General features: G+C 31.0%; 1 long non-coding RNA gene across 1 annotated transcript; it reads right to left on the bottom strand.

Annotated features, from left to right (window-relative positions):
- Positions 1–5,152: 5,152 nt before the first annotated feature.
- Positions 5,153–8,038, bottom strand: LOC115955079. Its single transcript, XR_004084022.1, has 3 exons — positions 7,720–8,038; positions 6,657–6,745; positions 5,153–5,444 (listed from the first exon to the last, which is right to left on the bottom strand). It is a non-coding gene; the product is annotated as an uncharacterized LOC115955079 (long non-coding RNA).
- Positions 8,039–9,127: the final 1,089 nt, after the last annotated feature.

The following is a 9,127-nucleotide window of genomic DNA, read 5'->3' as shown; positions in this document are numbered from 1 at the left end:
AAGTTCAGTTTTTTCCCCCCCCAAAAAAAAAAAAAAAAAAAAAATCAGTAAGTATCATGTGAAAGAACAAGAGCTTTAAGCCCAACATTGGTGAACATATACGTGCTCACTGCACAACTTCAGCTTTAGCTTATCAGGGTTGGACTGGTAGCTTCTCTACGAGCATAGAGTATTCAAATCCGGCTGGGCAAAAGGAAAAAAAAAAAAAAATTGTACATATTCTATGCTGATGGTCTTTGCAATTTGCACATAAAATAAAAACAAAAAGAGAGATGGAATAATAATATTGATCAATCTCCTACCAAGGATCCAAAAGAGTGTTACAATTTATGTCTCCTCAGTCACGTTATAATTAAATAGATAAAATAAGAAATCCGAAACATTCACAGGTGAAATGGAATGAAAGAAAGTTGTATTTCACTGAACAGCTGAATAAAATTAAAATAAATAAAAAAAAGTTCTTGTTTACATTCCCTACCATATCCTTTTGATTGAAAAAATTTTCTCACCTTTGCAAAATTTCTATTAACAAACAGAATAGAATGCCGCTTAGTCAAAATGGCAAAATATAATCTGGGGTCTCATCATTGCAATTATAATGACAACTTACAAAACACATGGCTTCAACAAAGAAAATGCCAAGAGCATTTAAAAAAAATTATGGGCACGATTACATTCAAGTACATAAATTTTGGGAAGTTTAAGGATTACTAAATGATTTCAAGCCAACATCTTAAGTTTTAATTCCTTGAACTGAACAGTCCTAATATTTCAAAGACTCTAACGGTAATTTCTGTAAGGTATGTTAGTAACCTAGTACATGAAAAATTAGTCCCCATAAACATTTGACAAGTAGATTTGATAAAAATCTATTGAGGAAAGCATTGGTCATTTTATTTAGTAATAGAAATTTGGACTTGTTTGAAATTTATGTCTTTAATATTCTTACATGATTGGAGCTACTGGTAGTCGCACTGAAAATTTTTGTTAAGTGCAGCATATAATGAGTATAATGAGTTTTATAGGACTACTTTCCTTACAAACAATCCATTAATTATGAAGAATATTTACAATAATGAAAAATTCTTCAAAATGAGACATTATATTTACTTACTTAGTTGAGATAGAAGGATAATTTTTCAATATTGACATCGTTATAAATTTCTTTACATGCTAAACTAGCTACTTTTTTTATATATTATACTATATTATTAATACAAACTACGCTACTTACTAACATATAACCACATCTATAAAGTAAGAAGTTTATCCTAAAAAATGCCTCCTCCACCTGATGGACCACCATATGAGATGGCTGACTCAAAGTCCCTTTCAAATGAGCAAAAAACCCTTAGTGCATCTTGTAAGTGAAAGTATAATTTTTTATGTAGTTATTTTTGTCATTGTATAGACTTTGAATAAATTACTTTACCAAAGTATTACAGACCATATTATTATATTTTACCTAATAGCTACTATGGCTAACAAACAAAAAAGATGTTCCATTCCGGTAATCATCCTTCCGGGGGGCCAAGGAGTTGTGGTAAAAAATGCTAGTTTGCTTATAGAATGGGTGAGTGTCATCATTTGTATAGAATGGGTGAGTGTCATCATTTGTAAACATGCTAACCTTAGTTATGATTCTTGGTCTAAAGCTCCAAAAGAACATCGACAAATGTTAAAGAATCACTTGGTGGTAAGTTGTATTGTTTGAGGCTATGGTATTTTCTACAGTGTATGTAAAAGTGATTGATCATTGTTTTTTTTTTAGCTTGATTTCACATCGGACCCAAATCACTCTGAGGATAACCAGGGTATGAAGAAGTCGTTGGCAAGTACCTATGGAATGTTCGTAATACTTATTATAAGAAATAATTGAAATTTAGTAAGAAGAAAGTGAGAGCCAATGCTCTAGAGTATTTGAAACAGGACAAATGGGAAAGTTTATGTGATTTATATAAAACAAAAGGCTGGGAGGTAAATCTTCTTAAAACTAAAATGTTAATAATTTTGAACACAAATACATTTTGATAAGTTCTTTATTATGATTGTTAATTCTTTAAATTTTAATTGCTATTTTTTTTTTGTTACGAATATTTGATTATTTGTTAGGGTAAATCATTACGGAATACGGGAATAGAAGAAAGAACAAAACTAGTAACATAGCTTGTTTGATGGCTAGATTTGGTGGCTAGTCTAAGGTGATTTTTCAGGTAATATTCACAAATAATTTTTGCATATAGTCACATATTGGTTAAAAGTTGTGGTAGAGCTTAAGTTATATTATACTGTTCAGGTAGTGTTTGGTTGTATATTTTTTGAAATTTGGACTTATTTCTTTTGAACTTATCAAAACTTAATTTGCATCAAGACTCATTCTCCAAAGGAAATAAGTTCAGATTTCAAAAAATATACCACCAATCACTACCAATAGTATAATATAACTTAAGCTCTAGCTACCGCAACTTGTAACCAATATGTGACTATATGCAACAAATAAATTATTTGTGTTACCTAAAAAATCATCTTAGACTAAAATATCACCATAGACTAGCCACCAAATCTATCCATCACACAAACTATATTAACAGTTTTGTTCTTCTTCTGTTCCCCATATTTCGTAATGACTTACCCTAACAAATTTTAGTAAAAAAAAAAAAAAGAAATTAAAATTTAGAGAATTAACAATCATAATAAAGAACAAATAAAAATATATTTGTGTTCAAAATTATTAACATTTTAGTTTTAAGAAGATTTACCTCCCAACCCTTTGTTTTATATAAATCACATAAACTTTCCTATTTGTCTTGTCAAATCCTCTGGAGCATTGGCTCTCACTTTCTCCTTACTGTATTTCAAGTATTTCTTTATAATAAGTACTACGAACATTACCATAGGTACTTGCCAATAACTTCTCCATACACGGGTTATCCTCAAATTGATTTGGGTCCAGCGTAAAATCAAGCAATAAAAAAAAAAAAAAAAACAATGATCAATCATTTTTACATACAATGTAGAAAATACCATAGCCTCTATCAATACAACTTACCACCAATTGATTCTTTAACATTTGTTAGTGTTCTTCTGGGTCTATAGAACATGAATCATAACTAAGGTTAGCATGTTTACGAATGATGAAACCCACCCTTCCCATAAGCAAACTAGCATTTTTTTTTTTAATCACAACTCCTTGGCCCCCTGGAAGGACAATTATCGGAATGCGACTTATTTTTTTGTTTGTTGGCTATAGTAGCTATTAGGCAAATATAGTAGTATGGTCAGTAATATTTTGGTAAAGTAATTTAGTCAAAGTCTATAGAATGACAAATATAACTACATAAAAGATTATACTTTCACTTACAGGATGCACTAAGGGTTCTTTGCTCATTTGAAAGGGACTTTGAATCAGCCATCTCATGTGGTGGTCTATTAGGTGGAGGAGGCTTTTTTATTTTTTATTTTTTTTATTTGCATAAACTTCTTAATTTATGGATGTGGTTATATGTTAGTAAGTAGTGTAGTCTGTATTAATTAATTATATATATATATATATATATATATATATAAGTAGCTAGTGTAGCGTGTAATAAAATTTATAACGATGTCTATATTGGAAACTTATCCTTCTATCTCAACTTAGTAACTAAATATAATATCTCATTTTGAAGATTTTTCCATCATTGTAAATATTCTTCATAATGGATTGTCCGTTAGGAAAGTAGTCCAATAAAACTCAATATACTCATCATATGCGGCACTTAACAAAAATTTTCAATGCAACTTCAACTGGCTTTAATCATGTAAGAATATTAAGGAAATAAATTTCAAACAAGTCCAAATTTCCATTGCTAAATGAAATGACCAATGCTTTCCTCAATATATTTTCATCAAATCTACTTGTCAAATGTTTATGGAAACTAATTTTTCGCGTACTAACATACCTTTCAGAAATTAGTGTCTTCTATGAAGCTCTCTTCCAACCCAACAAGTCCTTCAAAAGCAATTAACACATCCCTACAGAAATAACCTAAATAACCTAAATGACATTAGAGATTCACAAACTGTATAAATAAACTTCCAAACAATCATTATCTCACTTTCGAAAAAGTTACAAGAATCTGAATGAAGACGTACCAAAATTCTCCAAATATTTTTTTTAATAATGTAAACAAATGATAGACCTACATAATTACAACATATCACACAAGTTGTCATCGCTACAATAAATTAATCTTAATTTTATTTTAATGACGCAAATGTCTTTGTTAAAAGTTTCCTACCACTTTCCAAAAGTAAATAAAATTTCCTCCATAGCATTAACAATAACCTAAAAATTTGGTCACAAAAGGCCAATATTCTTGTAGTGAGCTAACGTGTTCCTTCCAAACAACACATGACACTTTTGCATGAAGAAAGTTGAGGCAGGAAAAAAGTGAGATAGTTAAGGACTACCTATCCCCCACTTATATTTATAAAAATATAGATACATAATTTCTGGGTTAAAGATAGAATACTATCCATAATGAGGGTGTCAATGGCTTGAACCTTTATTTAGTATTTTAGCATTGCAGTTCCAAAGTCAATGAGCTAAGTCTTGAGCTATGACTTTTAGTGGAAACAAGACATTACATCACACACATAATGTCCCAGTACTCTACCATGAGCTTCTAAGCCAGCACATTATGGCCTTGTGCTGGATCCCAACTTTCATGAGTAATTTAGAGAATTAGCCCTATTCTTAAAGGAAGTGCCCCCACTTCCATGCCTATAGGTAATTTATTAAACTTCGGGCTTTAGTCCCATCCCCTTGATATACATCTAGACTTTAGACTCTAAATAGAGATTTCATCATTTCATTTACATAGTAACTCAAAAGTCTAGGGAAGCAGCATTTATTTTATATAACAATATTATAATAAAATAGTGCTAATATAAGATAGATTCATCTTTTTTCAACAACATAAATGTAAGCTATTTGTTTATTCATTGGCTTAAGCTTAATTAGCTTTTTGATAGAATCATCATATATATTGTCATGCCCCAAACCCGGTACCCGGATTTGTGATCATGACCGGCATGCTAATATCAACCCTAAACCTGATATTAGCAAGAACCAACTTAACTTTTGAAAACTTTTACAAAAGCTTTCCTCTTTCTTTTCAATCCTTGTTTCTTTATTTAGATTATATGACCTTTCACTTGACATTCAGAGTATCTACATTGTACTCAAAAGAATAACATAATTCACCAGTTACTCAAATTCTGAATTTCACATAATACATCTCTTAATACTTTAAGGTATACACTTTCATTAGATCCTAAAATAAACAATGCTACAAATCTAAACATCATATTGCTAATTTAGGATCTATACATATATAACTAAACCAGCTCCTTTCAAAACTCGACTAAGGCTCCCTCTGTTCCAAAATAAATCCTGCTAACTGAAAGAGTGGAAGGGGTGAGCTACACAGCTCAGTAAAGGTAAGATATATGATAATTCAATAAGGATGCATGTAAATCAGATCATTTCATTCTATGAATATTCGAATAGGAGAACATCTTTTTATGCATAGTATTTAATACTATTCATAATAATTGCTTATACGCTCTTCATAAAAAATAACTATTCTCCTTTTTCTTATCAGTTTAATATTACCAAAATCTTTCGGATCAAACTTCTTTCATTTCCTACAAAGTTGCCATGCATATATTCTCACTACAAAATAATTATTTTAACTTAAATCATATAATCGGCAACTTTGTATTAAACTAGAAACATCTTGAGTAATAAGGAAACTTTTCTTTATAAACTTCTTCTCATCGAATGATATATCTTTCATGGTCATAAAACTTAACGTTTCATAAACAGATATCTGATAACTTTTAAACATAAACTTGTACTTTCATCAGAAAATTTATCTTTATAGCACAACAGAACTTCAGAAACTTTTATCTTTATTGAACAGCTTTTCTTTTCATCATAAACTTCTTTTCATGAGAGCTTTCACTTTTCACAATGCATTTAAACAAAATAATTCTCTCATGATTAATAACATAACATAGCTGTTCATAACATATTGGTTAGTCCATGTCTGATAAGCTGTACAGAGAAGGCCTCATCATATTTGGGTGCCCCCGTGTGTATGATATTGTCCCCTTTGGGAGGCCTGATGGCACATCCCCTCCAGGTTTTGTTCCTCCCCGCCGTCCGTACACATTGGGGAGAAGGCCTTAGTCAGATTAGAGTTACGGGCAACCCCATTTCCTCTACTTTAAATGGCCTAGAGTTACGGGCAGTCCCATTTCCTCTACTTTAAATGGCCAGACAGATAACATATTTCCATGGAAAGCCAGTAATTAACCCCTACTAGCCGAGTTCAGATTACCAGAGGACATAACCCGAAAACATTTCATACTTTACATCATACTGAAATTTCTTATTTTGCATAACATTTCATAATAATAGCATTTTCATTCTTTTCATTAAACATCATGTTCGTGGAATCAATAATAGCATCAATATGCTTAAATCATATACATAAGTTTTTCGAAAACTCACGAACATATCTTTGTTAGAATAATGATTATATGTCATATCTCTAATCAAAAACATTTTAATGCATAATATACTTTAAAATAACCTCATGACTTACCAAATGCTCATATAACTTATCCCTTACCTGAAAGCAAAGGAACCAAGAGCCTAAAGTCGAAGGAGCTTAGACTTGGATACTGGTAACACCTAAACCATAATTCAAAGCTTATTACTATCCATAATTCCTTATCATAGACGTACATATTCATCTCAAAGCCTATCTCTTAGAATCAAGGAAATCCTAATTCCCATAACATAAAGTTCCCCAAAACATATGATACAATCATCAAACACATTTGCAGCCAAACCATAGAGAAACCAATCCATAAAATTTAAATATGCTTCAAACATACCAAAGGATGAGCTTATTAAATTATAGCTCAAAGTATACACCCTAACTAGAGAATTAAATCCACAAAGTCGGGTGTAGCATATGTTGTTCACTGCTCATTCCAGCAGCATATGCTCTATTTGAAAAATACAAACGAACTGTCCAAACACATCCAATTGTCATGAAATTTTATATAACAACTCCCCTGTATGTCCAGTATATACCATAAAAATTTCGGAGTCAAAGCACAAACCCATGATTTATTAAAAATCATACAAGACAACGTACTCAAATCTGTCCTGACAGAATTTCATGCAATTTATAAATTAAACCATTATTTTCATAGTAATCCAAATGCTGTGAGACCAATTCAATAACAACCATAAGTGTCTTAGGTTTCATAGAAATTATCCCTAGCATCCAAATTCACTATATGCAATTTAATACATAATTTAACATGCATAAACACAGAATCTGTCACAGTGACAGCTTTGCAACGTTTTATCGTAAATTCATAAACAATTACCAAAAAATGGTATTTTCATATGGGGATTTTTATACACTCATAAGACATGTTATAAAACACTTATACATAGTCATTTAACCATTTAAAGCAAAAATACACACAACAAAAATCCCAGCAGCAGCATCAAAAATACTCATCCTAAATTTTTCTTACTTCCTTAATCATATAAAATCATTAATTAGTAAAAACCCTAATCTACCTTCCACAAACCATCAACACAGCTCAAAGCTTCTTAAAATAGCACATTTATATATATGGACTTACATGAAAGGATTTTCCTTTCCTAGTGGCTGGACCAGAAGGTATGAGAGGTAGAGAGCTTGAGAGAATTGAAAGAAGCTTCCTTCTTGCTGCTGGACTTTCTGTCTGGTGCAGCCAAGAAAATGGGATAAGGGGAAGACTTTTGGGTGGGTTTTTGTCTTTCTTTTGGTGTGTGAACCGGTGGACTTGAGAGGAAGACTCAAGGGAGCTTCCTAGCACTTTCCTTAAGAGAAAAAGAGAGTAAAGTAAGCTGAAATTTCAGACTTGGTGTTTACCCGTAGGAAATGGAGAAGTAAGGAGCTTCTTGGATGTTCTATTTGTTTGAGAAAGTCAAGGAAGAGGTGAGGTGGAGCTTGGTGATTGCATGGCCAAGTCTTGGTCTATGGGGTTTGTCATCATGCATGGTTTTACATATGTTGGATTTCAATTGACTGCATGTGGGTGGAATTCTACTATACTATCTCATGCATCATGCTTAGTTAAATTACCAACAACTATATATATATATATATATATATATATACATCTCATAACTTAACCACCTAATATGATTTTGTACATGCTAAATATATATTTATAATACAAATAGTCATTTCAATTATTTATAATCTTTACAATTTCTTATTCAATGACATTATAAAATAATATGTTTATTAAATATTCTTATATTAATTTTTGTAAGTAAGTGGCTTAAAATATTAATCATAATTAACCACTTAAACACATAGTTTAATTATAAAAATTGGGTCGGGGTGTTACATATATGGTCAATAGTAATCACATTCATTTTTTTTTTCATCACCTATATATTCAATATAGTTGCATGCTTTAATGTATGTATTTCTATTATAGTAGAAACCACTTTATACATGATATATCATTTTTTTATTACTTAATATTACTCTTGCTCTTGGTGGTTACTTAAGCACAAAATTTATCTCATTAAATCTTATCCACTAACCCACTAGTTGGATAATTGTTTGCAAACTTAAATTATTTTCCACCATTTCTCAACTCATATGTGTATGGCAAGAGATGTAGATTTTATTAGCATCTACATAGGATTAGTAGTCACTAACTACTAGGAACCATTTTTAGGAACAACAAATATTCATAATTCAGTATAAGGGACTTAATATTTTTGTATCGTTTGGCATTATTATACCACACAATTGTATAATAGGAATGGCTACTCATTCTCATTTTATTTGTGGCATAAATTCAAGTATGTACTTTATACAAGGGCATATCATTGTATCTTTATTATTGTACAATAGGAATGCATGCTTGATATGTCACCATTGTTCTTACTTAACAATAGGAGTGCTAGTGGGTTTCAGTTAACTCAATAGCTAAAGTCTCTGATAGTTGATTAAGAGATTAGGGGTTTAATCCCCGCTTACACAAAAAA

This window comes from Quercus lobata, chromosome 8, assembly GCF_001633185.2.
Source record: "Quercus lobata isolate SW786 chromosome 8, ValleyOak3.0 Primary Assembly, whole genome shotgun sequence".
Lineage (NCBI taxonomy): Eukaryota > Viridiplantae > Streptophyta > Magnoliopsida > Fagales > Fagaceae > Quercus > Quercus lobata.
This window is presented reverse-complemented; position numbering and strand designations above follow the sequence as displayed.